The following is a 13,578-nucleotide window of genomic DNA, read 5'->3' as shown; positions in this document are numbered from 1 at the left end:
GTCTCACAAATTCACAGTAACACACACACACGGTTGTGTTTTCATATCCTTGTGGGGACATCTATTTGACATCATGCTCTCCTCAGCCTTTTACTCTAACCATTAAGACTGAATGCCTAACCCTGACCTGACTGTCCCTGACACTAAAACCACATTCTGAGTCTCAAAAATGTCTTCAAACTTGTGGGGACGGGCATGTAAACATGCACACACACAGGTATTACAACACGTTCTCAGTCCCAACTCGTCAAATGTGTGACGCATGGTCAGGCTCCCTGTGCTTCACTTATGGACACGCAGGGTACCCCCCTCGCGTCGGGAATTGACGTGAAGGGTCCTCGGATTGAAGAGATTGCCGCGGAAGTGCCCGTTGTCGGTATATTTAGACATTTTCCAAATCACATTGTAGTGACGTATACAGAACACAATGAATTATATAATGTAAACAACTACCTGAAAAACAGGTAGAACGATACTTTTGTATCGTTTATTGCATTTATGGAGGGAGTGATGTATGCTGGGTAATGGCACAGCTAGCGACTGGGTGACTTTATTCACCCGCTTCAGCTGTTATCAGTCCATACAATGGGCGTTATTAGCACAAATCAGTCCCATAGATATGGGCCATCTCCTGCTAGATTGTTCAGAAGGTTGTTCTCATCCATCCAGATGGAGGATCAAATCAAATCAAATCACTTTTATTGTCACATCACATGTGCAGGCACACTGGCACAGCACATGCGAGTGAAATTCTTGTGTGCGAGCCCCACAAGCAACAGAGATGTGCAAACACAACAACACAAACGAGCAAAATACAAGAATGGCTAATCTGAAACTAATAAATATATGTACAATATATAATAGTGTATGCATTTCTGGATGTGTATACTAAATATTTTCCTACGTGTGTGTGTGTGTGTGTGTGTGTGTGTATACACATTTTTACAAATTAAATAGTAAAAAAAATAATAATAAAATATATAAAATATACAGAGGTTTTTAGTTGGATATTGTGCAAAACAAGTGGCATTAATGTACAGTGTGTAGTGCATCACTAACAGGAGTGGATCACTAACAGGAGCGTGGAAGACTCCAGAATCCACTCTGGCTGGAATCCGGTGGATACAGCAGTGTTTACAGGTAAGACCATTTAAACGGACAGCATTTATAGAATGACTGTTAAAAGTCAGCGAGTGTCAATAATGTTAATGTGGTTATGTTAGTAATACACCGAGTGCTAATATAACAGCTTTAAGATGCATTTGTAGATTATTACGTGTTTTACCGTCTGTAGATAACCTGCTGTTAGTTTGGTATTTTGTCCTAATCCGCTTGCCGTACCTCCGTGTAGGTGTGTGTATGTTTTGAGTGGTATAGGCGCCATTCCGTTATTGAATCCAAGCATGTAAGTTCTCTGCTGCTGTGCTGGTTAATAAAACCACGTTAACTGAGATTACTGCTTCATCATTATCATACTGGTGAACATACAACATGGTGTCAGAAGCGACGGAACACGTACTTCGTAGTTGACGGTGTTTTTTTTTTTCCCCGTCTCAAGTCTATTTTGTGGGTGCGTTTTTTGTATCCGGACTGCAGACAACATGGCGGAAGGATTCAGGAGGCCCGACCCGCTTGTTTTCGATGGTAATGTTGCTGAAAATTGGCGCATTTTTGAGCAAGAGTATGACATTTTTATAGCGGCGGCACACTCTGACAAGCCAGCGCGCACACAAGCCTACATATTGCTCAACTTAGCAGGTCCCGAAGCTATAGAACGGGAGCGGTCTTTTGTTTACGCGCCAGAAGTGAGAGAGCCCGGCGAGGGAGGACGAGTCCTCATTCCTGCAGAATCGAAGGAGGATCCTGAGTGCCTCAAAAGGAAATTCAGAGAAACGTGCAGCCCTCAAACCAATGTCACGATGGAAAGACACAAGTTCAACACGCGGAATCAGAGGACTGGCGAGACTGTTGAATCCTATGTAAGTGATTTACGGATTAAAGCAAAAAGCTGCAGATTTGGTGATCTGAGTGAAGAACTAATAAGAGGCAGACTAGTTTGTGGCATCAACAATGACAATTTAAGGAAAGTGCTACTGCGTGATAGTGATTTAACGCTAGCAAAAGCCATATCTGTCTGCCAGATTCATGAAATGACTGAAGAGCATAATAAAACACTTGCTTTTCCTCAACAATCTGCATCAAATGTTGATGTGCTCCAGCCCACATTTACGAGAAAGCACAGAGGAGATAAAAAGAAAATACAAGGAGACAGGTCTGAAACACAGCATGTCACTAACTGTACTAACTGTGGGGGTGCTCATGCTGCAAAAAAGAGCAAATGTCCAGCTTTTGGGCAGCAGTGTCATGCATGCAAAAAGTGGAATCACTTTAAGAAACGGTGCAGAGCTGTTCGGCCTACCCAAAACGTAGCAAGACACAGAAAGTCAGTTCATCATGTGGAACCAGACCAAGCTGATGACAGCGGAGACGACACATTCTACGTTGATGGTGTAAATCTGCAATATGCAATCCATGCGACTGATGTGGATGTGGAACACAAAGAGGAAGTTTTTGTCACCGTGCAGATTAATGGGATTCCTGTTGAAATGAAGGTGGACACAGGTGCTAAATGTAATGTGCTTCCCAAGAAAACGGTTAACATTATAAGAGCAGATAAACAAATGAAAGCACACCCCAAGTCCGTTAACCTAGTAGCATTTGGAGGCAGCAAGATTCAAACCTCAGGTGTAATTAAGCTGCAGTGTTTTCTGCATGGGCAGCCACATATGCTATCATTCTTTGTTATTAATGAAGATGTTCAGCCAATACTTGGACTATGTGCATGCAGAGAAATGGGACTTGTATCATTCAGCAATGACGTCCACCAATTGAGCATGTCTGCAGATGACCTGTCACAACAGCTTATCACAGAATACAGCGACTTATTTTCTGATGAGCTTGGGAGGTTGCCAGTCACCTATCGCATGACACTGAACCCAGATGTGAAACCAGTTGTTCGCCCAGCACATCGCATCCCTTTGGCCATGAAAGACAGGGTCAAGGCAGAGCTGGTCAGGATGGAGAAATTAGGCGTCATTACTCCCGTCTCAGAGCCGACGGACTGGGTGTCTTCCATGGTAGCCACCAACAAGAAGGGCAAAGATGAAATCAGGATATGCATAAATCCTCGAGATTTAAACACTGCTCTGAAAAGACCACACCATCCCATGCGCACAGTAGAAGAAGTGGCTGCAATAATGTCAAACGCTACTGTGTTCTCTGTTTTGGATGCTAAGAACTCTTTTTGGCAGGTGTCATTGGATCAAAAATCATCCATGCTAACCACCTTCAGCACTTGTTTTGGTCGTTTCAGGTTCCTCAGAATGCCTTTTGGTCTTAACGCTGCCAGCGAGGTGTTTCAGAGAGCCATGGAGCAGATATTCGCTGGGTATCCATGTGCCATCATTGTTGATGATATACTCATCGGCGGAAGAACCATGAAAGAACATGACGACAACCTGAGAAAAGTCCTTGATCGTGCCAGAGAAGTAAACCTGCGACTAAACCCATTAAAGTGCAAATTCCGGCTGAATCAGGTCAGTTATGTCGGACACATTTTCACAAGCGAGGGGCTTAAATCAGACCCTTCCAAAACAGCCGCAATCAGAGAGATGCCAGTTCCAACAGATGTCCAAGCCCTGCAGAGGTTCCTGGGGATGGTCAATTATCTTGGAAAATTCATTCCAAACTTCAGCCATCTGTCAGCTCCTCTGCGACAGCTCACACACAAGGACAGCGAGTGGATGTGGGACACACAGCATCAGACTGCGTTCAAAGCACTTAAAGAGCACATGTCTAATCCACCTGTTCTGTCATATTATGATGTCAGCAAACCTGTGACACTAACGTGCGATGCATCACAGTATGGTCTTGGTGCAGCTTGCTTACAGGAAGGGCGACCTGTGGCATATGCTTCACGTACTCTGACAGACACTGAAACCAGATATGCTCAGATAGAAAAGGAGCTGCTGGCTGTTGTTTTCGCATGTACAAAGTTTCATGACTACATATATGGCAAGCCTGTGGTCGTAGAAACAGACCATCAGCCACTGGTCACCATACTAAAGAAACCTATTCACGCTGCACCAGCCAGATTACAGAGGATGTTGTTAAGGCTCCAAAAATACAACATCACCCTCACATATAAATGTGGAAAACACATGTATCTGGCTGACACACTGTCTCGTGCTCCCAACAGCTCCACTTTCCAGCAGCCTGAAGAAGAGGACAACTTTGATGTCATGACGGTGAGCTGCATCTCTTCTTCACGCCTGGAGGAACTTAAAGGACACACAGCTGAGGATGAGACACTGCAAGCGCTCAGCTCGTTCATTAAACATGGTTGGCCACAACGACTCCACAACCTTCCCACAGCAGTTCATCCATATTTTCCTTTCAGGGATGAGCTGATTGTGGATGATGGCATCATTCTTAAAGGTTCCAAAGCTGTGATCCCAAAATCACTGCAAGGAGACTACATCACCATCATGCACAGAGGACATCCCGGCGTAGAAGCTACCAAGCGGAGAGCACGGGGGATCGTCTTCTGGCCGTTCATGTCAAGAGATATTGAACAAACAGTTACTTCCTGCTCGGTGTGTAACAGCACTAAACCTCATCAACAAAAAGAGCCCCTTCATCTGCATGAAGTTCCAGAGCTTCCTTGGTCAACTGTGGCTACAGATATCTTTGAGTGGCACTGTCAGCACTATTTAGTAGTAGTCGACTCATACTCAGGCTGGTTTGAGATTGACCTGCTAAAGGATTTGACATCAGCGACAGTCATCAAAAAGCTGAAAAGACACTTCTCAGTTCATGGTGCTCCACACACTCTGATCTCAGACAATGGCAGGCAGTTTACAAGCCAGCGTTTCAAAGACTTCGCTTCACAGTGGGACTTTCAACATGTCACCAGCAGTCCAGAGTATCCTCAATCCAATGGGCTTGCTGAGAGAGCAGTGCGCAGTGCTAAACAGCTGATGGAGAAATCACACAGAGATGGCACTGATGTATTTCTCAACCTGCTGAACCTCAGGAATGTTCCACGTGATGTGAACCTGGGTTCCTCTGCAGAACGACTTCTATCCAGACAGACTCGAACTACGCTCCCAATCACAACGAAACTGCTCGAACCACAACATCTTGAATCTGAGAGAGTGAAAGCCCAACTACTCAACAAGAGACTGACTCAGAAGGTCTGTTATGACAGATCCAGCCGACCACTTCCACCTCTCAACGAAGGACAAGTAGTGAGGTTACAGACCCCACAGGGTTATGACCGCACAGGTGTGGTAAAGGAACTTTGTAAAGAACCTAGATCCTACCTGGTACAGTCAGATGGAAACACTTACAGGAGAAATCGCAGACACATATTGCCTGTGTCTGAGCCTGTTACTGTTCAGAAAGACACTGATCATCATCATTATGATGGACTGCAGGTTGTGGGTGAAAACAATGATGTAGAACAGTTTAAAGACAGCACTCATGTTGAGAGCTCTTCTGATGTTTTGCATTCTCCAAGACCTTCCAAGAGTGATGGTGTTTACAGGACACGCTTTGGTCGTGTGTGCAAACCAAATCCAAGATATAAGGATTAATTGGGTACTAGTTAAAACACAGAACATTTTCAGGTTTGATGTTTGAGCCATCAGTAACTGATGTCAATGCTTCAAGTTAAATTCTGTTTGAGGTGATTTTCAGTAGTAATCATATTTAACTTTATACAGCAAAATGATATTCCTGTCATGTTTATTTCTTCCATCTGGTTGCAAATTTAAATGTTCCTAAGGGTCAGCGTATGTCACCTTTTATGCTGTGATTATTATTATTCAGTATGCATTAAACTTTATGTCCGGTTGGGGATGTACTAAAGAAGGGGGATGTAGATAACCTGCTGTTAGTTTGGTATTTTGTCCTAATCCGCTTGCCGTACCTCCGTGTAGGTGTGTGTATGTTTTGAGTGGTATAGGCGCCATTCCGTTATTGAATCCAAGCATGTAAGTTCTCTGCTGCTGTGCTGGTTAATAAAACCACGTTAACTGAGATTACTGCTTCATCATTATCATACTGGTGAACATACAACACCGTCTTTATGGTGCTAGCTTAAAGTTACGGTGTAAACGTTAGCTTATATTGGAGGAAAGCTGTTACTGGTTAAACGATGTTAGCACAGAAATATTAGCTTCTGTCATGACTGATGAAGTTACTAGTTAATAAAGTTTTCAGTAAAGTGTTTAATCGCAGCCACAGATTGACAGCAAATATCTCGATTAGCTTCAGTGCATCTATAATAAATATGTGCAAGTTTCAGTGCTTCGTTTAAACTGTATGATACTTATACTGACCCAGGGTCAGTGTAAAATACAATCCTAGCTGTGTGAACAAAGCCTGGCTCCTTTAATCCTGCATGACAAACCTCAGGATGCAGGTTATTATTACTCTTTCCTGCTGGCACACCTGTCACACCTGAGAGTCAGCTAGAAACTTACAGTGACGTGGACATCATGCAAAGACTGCCAGACTCTGTAATACTGCAAATGATCAGTGACTCAGGTTAACACTAAACTTTAAATGGCACCTCTGTGTCTCTGTGTGCTGAACATCTAGGATTGAGTCAGGATGCATCAGCTGAAGCTGTTATTTGTATATATCAGTATTTTTTTAATTCAGGTGTGAGGAAGATACGTAAGACTGCAGTGAAGCGATGCACCAGATGAATCCCTGGCCAAAGGTATCGTACTTAAATCAGACTACTGATCCAGCCACATCAGCCTTTTGTGAGGTCTGTTTAAAGTTGACTAAAAGTGAACTGCAGGTTCCTGAGAGGTGGACTGTGAGCACAGAAACACATGTTCATACATACAGCTGCAGCAAACTTACATTAATTTTAAATAGATTTGTTACTCTGATGTCTGTCTCTGTGTTAGTCCTCTGACAGACTGGTGACCTGTCCAGATGTGTTCTACCTATGACTACTGGGACAGGCTCTAGCCTCTGTAAAATAAATTTTCTGTTATTCTCATTTAAAGTGCTTATGCATATGCTTAGTTGTGACACTGTTACTGTTCAGTGAAAGTTTCTAAAACTAGATGAACTTACTTCAGCATCAGCAGTTTGGGAAAACAACTCCCTTTACAGGTGCTGATAAGGCCAAGGGCACAAAACAGCTTAACCATTGATCCGTTAGGTTTCATAGCGAGACACGTGAAGTGTGGTAGGATCAGTTTGTAACTTCCTCCCTCTTCCTTGGAATGCATAAAGGAGGAGGAGCACAACTTCTGTGGCAGCGCTGACATGACTGAACTGTGATGTTTGATGTGTGTTGGCGCAGTAATAAATAGCTTGATCACAGCTCTTTCTGTGTTGCAGACTTTATTTAAAAAATTCCACGACCCCCCCCCCCCCCCCCCCCCACACACACACACACCCTCCCACTGTGAACATGAATTGAATATTCAGAGGACATTTGTTTAAATAGTTCTACAAATCGGAGCTGTTGGTGTGTCCTTGGATTGTGTGGTAATAATATTAGAGCCTGCAATCTTTCTTACTGAATCTCTACTATGAGTCATGTTACCTGAGATTAATTCTATGTTTACCTGTCAGCCTGGACGAATGTGCTGTGTGAAGGAAGTTAAATTAAATCAGATCTGAACTGCGTACAGTTAAGGAACCTGTTCATATTTAATTGAAATATGAACCAGTGATTTTTTTGATTGCTGATTCCAAGAGAGTCTTTGTGGAAATCCTGTTTGGCTTTTTGTCATTTTAATTCTCTTTTCTGTTTTCCAGAACAGTTCTCCACAGTCACTGTCCACATGGGTCAGTGGGACCAAGAAGCACTCTGCTAATGTGGGACTCTGACCAGCAACATCCAGCAAGACCCAGACAGCGTTTTCTATCTCCCAGCTGGAGGTTTTTGTTTGTCTGTGACTGGAGAGTCAGATTTTTGTTGAGCTTCACACTTGCAGAGGTAAGTCAGTTTGCAGAGATCCCTCCCACCCTGGCTTTTATGTCCTAGATTTCTTATCTGAAACAGTAATATTTCAGTGACTGCTGCTTATACCACAGGTTAATACACGCTACTGATCCCTGATAGGAGAATCATCACCTCTGCCAACAAAGAAGCCTGGTGGATGTTTGTTTACAGTCTGATGATGGGACATCATGCTCTGCATCTTTAAAGTTTGTCTCTTGATTATTATTCATACCCAGTAATGTGAAGTATGCTCATATCTACTATAACTGAACCAACCTGGTGCTCTTCATTTATGGAGGCTGTTGAGTCTGAATGTTGGATGTTGTGTATCTCGTGTTCTCTGGGCTTTGTTGTCCTCAGTCTTTTTGCAGGATCAGAAAACAAAACCAGGAGGCGCGTAAATGTTTCTTCTCCATGATGTTTCTTCAAATGTTTCTTCTCCATGATGATAAGACTGTGACACGGGATGCCACCTTTGGTCTTGTGATGAAGCAAAGCTCAGGAAGAAGTGGGATTAAATGGTACCCACATGTATGCTGCTGAGAAGGATGTACAGGGGCACCTGCAGCCAAATCCAAGCTTCAGGTTAGTTGTAGTTGCAGAACGCTATAGACTGAGACAGCTGAGGCATCAAATGTTTGATTAAACGGATGAAAAAGAGAAGTTTCTTCCCCATAATTATCACTTCTTAAAATCTGTAGCAACTTCAAGTCTGTCAGCGTGCTGAGCATGCTCAGAATGTGACAATATATTTTTGTTCAATATTTAATTTCTTTCAGTTGCAATTGTTAAATGAAAAAATATATATATATATATATTCTTATAATTTAGCAAACTAATTTATCAAAAAAAAAAAGTACATATATCTGTATTAGTTTTAATAAATTAATTTGACAGCTGTATTGAAAATACCATATTGTATTCATACAGAATCAGTTTGGTATCATTGTTTGTCTGATTGCTGAAACTAAGAGCTGCTTTGATCTGTTAAGATCTAAAGTATCCAAAGTTGAGCTCTGATGTTTCTTCACCCCTGTGTGTGTGATATGTGATTCCTACATGCTGGCAGAGCAGCAGTTTGTGCTCACAGATGGTGACGGTGTGGAGAGACGGTGGTGTTTCCTCAGAAGAACCAGCAGAGTCACTCGCTGACTGATGTTCGTCTGCACTGCACAGAGGAAATCAACTGACCGAGGTTTGTCCAGTGACGTGTTATGAAATGTATATTTGTTTTATGCTTACAGTTATGTTTTTCTTGACAGAGGCTCTGCAGAGGTTAGACAAAGCAGAGAAAACATGTGCTTTACATTTTACTGTGATTTATTGAGATATTTGTTGCCTGATGTTCAGCAGGAATGGAGAAATAGAATCAAAGGGAGATGTTTTTGCTGTTTTTGTAATGATGTAAGTAAATCTTCAATATTATTTATTTGCTTGGTTATATTAGGAGTGTTTCTGAGTGAGGGGGGAGGAGTCATCATCCAGGTAAAGTGACGTGGATCAGTGGATACACTTGTCTCCCCTTTAAAGGAGACGATCCAAGTCATCCTTAAATGTTAGTGCTTTCAAATACACAAACATTTTTAAAGGACAAAAATGAACATCCAACTTTGACTGTAACACAAAATAAATCTTTGCATGTGTGTTTTCAAACTCTCAGATGGGCAGCATATCAGTCTTGGACTGTGTAACCTGCCGGAGCAGCACTGAATGACCACCACACACGAGCATGTTCCTGCAACATTCAGCATCTGATCCTTCATCTGTGTGCTTCTGCTTTTGGTAAGTAGAGTTACCCAACTCCAGTATTTCTAAACACATGCCATCCATTTCTGACGGCCTGGTTACTTCCTGTCAGTTACTTTAGAAACCATGTGGTCACCTGACCTAACACTGTTTCTTCTTCTTCCCCTTAATGTTCAAGTGTCACGTGTCAAACAGCTGGAGAGGAAACTACACCAGTGTACTGGGATGTTTCACCAACACACCAGATGCTGTTCCTTCATGGTGACATCACCAGAGACAGCCCCGCCCACCTCAGGACCTCGCCATTGATCATGATGATTATAATGATGACAGCGAGCGGAACTAAGACTGTAAAAATCCACGACCAGAATGTTTCTTTCTAATTATGAATGAATACTGAGAGCCTCTTTCTGTGTTTTGTCTGTTTTGGGTTTTTACCTCATTTGTTACTAACAAAGTTCACAAACTCACACAGTTTACATTCTGTATGTTTCCATCTTTACCAGCCACACTAACTGCATTTAAGAAAATAATCCTTAGAATTCGTCGTTTTTCTCTTTTGTAATTGATGATAATTCAGTGAATATACTGCGCTGCTTCCTTCTATTGCGTCACACATTGCTTTATGTTTTTCAGTGTCCAGTTATTTTTTACTGCTGTTTGAATTCTCTGTATGTTTGACCCTGTAGACTGTTTGATGGACTGCTTGTCTTCCTGTTTGTAACCGCTGCCTGTTTTTTAATAAAGATTTGGATTTCTGACTTCAACACAGCCTCTGCGTGTCCTCCCTTTGTGTCCTCTTCCTCACTGAATGTGTTGCATGTGTCACAGATTCATTTTATTAACAGCTTTCCCACAGTGAGTTGCATCAGCATTCATTCACAGCACATTTCAGAAGGATTCAGATTAATGCAGTGATCTTACAGTCAGAATGATCCTGACAGAGTGCCACTGTAAATGATCTTTCATCAGGTACATTTTAAAGTTCAGTATTTCAAAGCAGGAGTTATGAAGACTCATGCTGGCATTAGGACTAATAATATGTACTTACAAAGTCAAAGTTTTTTAATTATGCTAGAATATTGGAAGACAATCAACTTTTAGTGTTTTCCGCATATTAATTATTCTGAAATAGAGACGGTGACCCTAACTGTACAGAAGCACTAAACAACTGACAATCTAACAGACATCATTGGCCCGAGCCGTCATGCACAGGGTGTCGTGGTCTGGGTGGTTTTCCACAGCATCGGCTCCTCCCCACTGGGTGGAGTCTTTGTTGTTCCTCACCTGATGGCAATCATACCAGCAGTATTTATGACCGGCGCACTCAACTGGTCTTCGCCAGATTATCTGCCAACTTTAGTCAGTTCTCGGCCTCATGTCCATTCCTTGGTGACTCATCGTGTGTATTAACCGTATCTCCTCTGTTTTTCTCGTCAGCCTCTGAAACCCACCTACCAAGCTCTCCTGGAGACCAGTTTGCTGCCGCCGGTAATCCCTCTCCGTTTTGGAACTGCCATTCTCTCCTGCCTGCCTCCCTGCATTGCATGCAGCACCCACCTGGACCTCTCCTGCCTCCCCCCTCCACGCAACCCCCACCTGCAAGCTTGTAAGACAGCTCAGTGTACTATCCTTAGATTCACTCGCAACCCTCTGTGGGATTCCCCTGACTGCTCTCTCCTCTGTTTCAGTGCCCTGGCCCGCCACAGTTTCCCCTGCCCAGTACCTGCACCCAGTTATCCCTGCCATCTAGTTATCATCACAGTATTTTCTCTCACCTCAGACATCTAGTTTATGTTCATTGATTCTAGTCTGCAATTTCTGTTAGCCTCTGAGCTTTGTAAAATAAAGTCTCTTTTCGTTACACCTCACCCCTGGCCTCCGGTTTTTGATCTGCACTTGAGTCCATCCCATTTCCACGGGCCACTGCGCCATGACACAGTGAGTCTGATCCTTTGCTGTGAGAGTCTGACGAGCATGTTTCTGGTCAGTTTGGAAGAAATAATATCACAATGTTGATCTTTCTTTCAATATTCCTTCTCTTTTACAACATAAACTGTGATCAAAGCTACTTATGTTCACAGCATGTAATAATACTGACAGTCCAGGGCATTGTGGTCTGTTGAGCTAGGGTTAGGGTTAGGGTTAGCAATTCAGACATATGTAATCAATATTAAACGTCTCTGACGTGGGCCACTGTCCGCAGTGTTGGGAAATCCATACCAGGCTGGAACGAGTCAAGGTAGGTGAGCATCCACGAGAAGACACAGCAGATGCATCCTACTAATACTGACAGGACCAGGAGACTCCAGAAACCCAGCATCTTCTCTTCAGTGCCATCCTCGTCTGTCACCCTCTCTGCCCGCAGCTCTTTGAGTATGGGGTAGATAAGGGTGCAGAGAAACCCTTGTTACTAATTTGTATTATAATTCAATTTTCATGAAATATTCATATTCAGTATCGGTCCTTTTATATTATAACCACGTATCCACCCAGGCTCATGGTGGGGCAGGGCTCTGTCCTGGAATGCTTGAGTACAAGGTAACGTACACCCTGACCAGGTATCCAGTCTGTCAGAATTGTTTTCAATATTTGGTTCAAAAACATGAGTGACAACAAAAATCCAACTAGGATTCTTGCATATGATGAATGAAGTCTGTCTTTGACTGTATTGTCCAGCTGATCCATCAAACCCCCAGCAGGTGAACCTTATTCATGACATAACACGGTAACTAGGGATGGGTATCGTTTAGGTTTTATCCGATACCAGTGCCAAATCGGTACTTTTGAAACGGTGCCGGTGCTCAAACGGTGCTCAAACCGGTGCTTAAAGAATGGAGAACACAAAATTGGTCCAAAAACCTCTCATGTTCATCTGTTTTATGTAAAAAGATAACAATGTTAGCCTTTTCTGCAGCTATGGGGCATATATGGTATCACTCTTGGCTGGAAGCAGTGCTTAAACAATGGAAAAAACACAAACTTTGTCCTAAACCTCTCATGTTTAACTGTTTTCCACTTTTTCTTTGGTCATTTTAGCCTTTTTGGCCAGGGTGAAGGGAGTATCTGCCATCAAACAAGAAGACAGCCGCATGTAACTACGACGGTGTTTGCTAGTTCACCTTACTGCATTAATGTAATAACGTGGTTAGCCTACTCAGCGTAAATTACACACGAACAACATTAAGCTACTCACGCAGAGAAGAACGGCTGCTGCTGCCATCATCATCCGTCATCATTTCTGCTACACTGGCAGGGCTAGGGGCCAGGACTCTCCTCTTCGTGTTTTTGGGGGATGTTGCATAACAGGCAACCCACCCGCAGTAGATGCACTCGGTGTGAGGTCTCGCAGCAAGCTATCAAATACGGCGCATTTCTGGGCTTTTAAAAAAAACGCTATGCGTCGCCAGGTGTTTCATCGGATTTCAGGTGTTACCTCCTTTGACAGTATCACAGTATCAGCTTAAAGCACTTGTTGCAGGCTGCTGAGTTTGCATCTTTTGCTGTGAAGTACAGCCAGACTTTTGACCGCTTCGCCTTGGACATTTTTAATCTGTAGCTCTGCTCTAAAAGAACGTACGTACCTGGGCCCGCCTACTATCCTCGGAAACGTAAAATGATTGGCTAGAAGTGTATCACAGCTCAGGAAAAAAAAGCACCGAAATAAAGCACCGAAATGTGCGCTGCTTTTCGGTCTGGTTACTACCGTTTATGTCGGACACCGGTACCCATCCCTAACGGTAACAATGTAAAAAATGAAACAGCAACAGTCTAAATGTAAAGTGCATTCTAAA

The 13,578-nt window shown here is 43.0% G+C and overlaps 1 protein-coding gene and 1 long non-coding RNA gene across 2 annotated transcripts in view; one reads left to right on the top strand and one right to left on the bottom strand.

The window, feature by feature from the left end:
* LOC146548073 (NACHT, LRR and PYD domains-containing protein 3-like) overlaps positions 1-13,578 on the bottom strand; it is a 432,988-nt gene that overhangs the window by 63,546 nt on the left and 355,864 nt on the right. The gene's annotated exons all lie outside the window — the stretch shown is intronic.
* LOC146548091 (uncharacterized) lies at positions 9,031-10,510 on the top strand. Its single transcript, XR_014890911.1, has 4 exons — positions 9,031-9,233; positions 9,486-9,593; positions 9,699-9,820; positions 9,963-10,510. It is a non-coding gene; the product is annotated as an uncharacterized LOC146548091 (long non-coding RNA).

This window comes from Mchenga conophoros, linkage group LG23 (genome assembly GCF_057382185.1).
Source record: "Mchenga conophoros isolate Kocher_MC1m ecotype Shallow Benthic linkage group LG23, M_conophoros_male_GT1.1, whole genome shotgun sequence".
In the NCBI taxonomy this organism is placed as follows: Eukaryota; Metazoa; Chordata; class Actinopteri; order Cichliformes; family Cichlidae; genus Mchenga; species Mchenga conophoros.
Note: the sequence above shows the minus strand (reverse complement) of the source record. Positions and strands in the feature narration are given on the sequence as shown.